The sequence below is a fragment of the Dipteris shenzhenensis genome, chromosome 19 (genome assembly GCF_047967505.1).
Source record: "Dipteris shenzhenensis isolate YYH24624 ecotype China chromosome 19, Dip_SZ_1.0, whole genome shotgun sequence".
In the NCBI taxonomy this organism is placed as follows: domain Eukaryota; kingdom Viridiplantae; phylum Streptophyta; class Polypodiopsida; order Gleicheniales; family Dipteridaceae; genus Dipteris; species Dipteris shenzhenensis.
The window spans coordinates 32027021-32029409 of record NC_141614.1 but is presented as its reverse complement, the minus strand read 5'-3'; positions in this window follow the sequence as shown (position 1 = coordinate 32029409).

Here is a 2389-nt window from a genome sequence, read left to right as displayed (position 1 = left end):
GAACATGGTGGAAAGAGGGAGAGAGAGAGAGGGTAGGCTAGGGAGAGAGGAAGTGATACTCAAAAGGAGACATAATGAAATGGAAATGAAATGACTAGAGTAATGAACAAAAATGAGAGTACTCACATGTAGACCAAAGAGCTTGTAGCTTGATACTTGATTAATTTTGACACTAGACAAGTACATCTCTTATATAAGAGCACACACACAATGCATATGGGATAACTCCCAATATGACACATGGCATCCATAGGACACACTAGACTAGAACTCACACTAAAACACACTAGACGACACATTTTTGGCTCACTTTGGTTTCATATTCCAACACCCCTCCATGAAGGCAAGGTGAGAGACTACTGGAATGGAACCAAGAACAGAACATGACAATGACGGTCATCAAAACTGTGCATACTAGTCTAGAACTAGACATGGCTCCCACACAATCTCAAAGGCAAGTGAGCATGGCTCAGAGGTTAGTGAGCATAACATAGAAAGCTCATCTAGCATGGCTCATAGGCTCATCATGCATGGATGCATGATCAACTCAGAGGTCTAGGAGACCAATGCACCAACATAATGCACCAACATCCTGGAACTCATATGCCAGGCCTGATAACTAGACCCTATCAATGCCAATACATGGCTCCCACAATACATCCCTCTCTTGACTCCAGGGACTAACTAGAAACATGAGTCACACACCATATCATTTTAGGAGGACAATCTAAGGCAGAGGACCTTTATTAACTCTTCAAACATTCTTTTTAGAGAGACTACTCAGGGTAGAGAACCTTTAACTCAAACATATATTAAAAAATATAAAAGATTTCATTCATTTTATGCATAGCAAGGGCAGAGAACCCATGAGCCCGAAGTAGCTACCGCATAAGAGTGTGCACATCTTGATGCAAAGAGGTATGTTGGTGAAGAACTAGGTGAGGATGCCCTCGAATGATGTGTCAATGAAGGCCATAGAAGCAACTACCAAGGGAGATACGTCATGACTCTCAATGTGCCAATTGGAGAGTCATCGAATGCGTAGAAGAGGCAATGAGTAGGAGAGATGGCGCACCAATTGAAGCAGTCACCGAAGTGTACCAAGATTAGAGAAATGATATTTGACTGTTCGGGACAGTCAAACACCGCAATATCGCAATGTTGGAGATGAAGAGGTGTGAAAAGAGTCAGAAGCCTCAAGTCAATGTACCAGAGTGTCGATACAGTCAAAATGACGTGGGGGTAAGCTCGGGAAGCTCAAATCACTAGTGGAGGTCACGGGAGTCCAAATCTGGGCAAAAAATGCCAAAAAGTAGCCTAAAACTGCTTCGAATTGCCCTCTGACAAGTTGTACGGACTCCTGGCACTGTCGCTCATTCGCCTGCAAAGGTCTGTAGGGACAAAAAATCAAAATTTTGTTTCCCCTCGAAATGGTGCGGGACAGGGTCGTTTATGTTTGGGCAGTCCCAAAATATCAAAAAACATCAAAATCGAACCTCAAAAGGTCAAAAAACAGCCGCTGCTGCTCCAAAACAAGTTTTTGGCGACCAACTGATGAGGAATGTCCGCCAATGCTGAGGGAGAACCGGGAACTGATGCGGGAGTGAGCTGAACTCAAAAACGAGGACCAAGAGCAATCACTAGGACACCGGAGTACTTGATGGCGAGGAACCATGGCGAGGCTAAGGAAAGGGAGGCTCTACCTTAGAGGAGAGGGGAGCTTCCATTTGCGGGCTTCTCTCATCCTCTAGATAGAGCAAGAAGAAGGGGAAGGTAGGAAGGGAGGCTCGATACCACATGGAGGAACATGGTGGAAAGAGGGAGTAAGAGAGAGTAGGCTAGGGAGAGAGGAAGTGATACTCAAAAGGAGACATAATGAAATGGAAATGAAATGACTAGAGTAATGAACAAAAATGAGAGTACTCACATGTAGACCAAAGAGCTTGTAGCTTGATACTTGATTAATTTTGACACTAGACCATAGTTACCGCGGAACGGCGTTCCGTCTTCTTGGAACGCCGGAACGCCGGTCCGGAGCTGCAGGCGTGCCCGGAACGGGCGAAACGGTAGCGGAACGTGTCTATCAGGCGGAACGTTCCGGAACGTGGCGGAACGTTCCGGAACGTAGGGCGGAACGTGCCGGAACGTAGGGCGGAACGTGCCGGAACGTCCAGAAGGCAAATGACCTTGTATTTGTTAATGCGAACTTGTGTTTGCTTAACAAGTTCAGGGCTGAGTATACTCCAAAGCCATTTATTGGATTTTCCCTTAATCTTGGTGACAATGATGGTAAGGATTAGCCAAAGGGAGAGGATGATGTGGATCAGCATGAGGATGAGCAGATTGAGGGACAGCCTGGACAGGAGGATGAGATCCCACTTGCTGATGA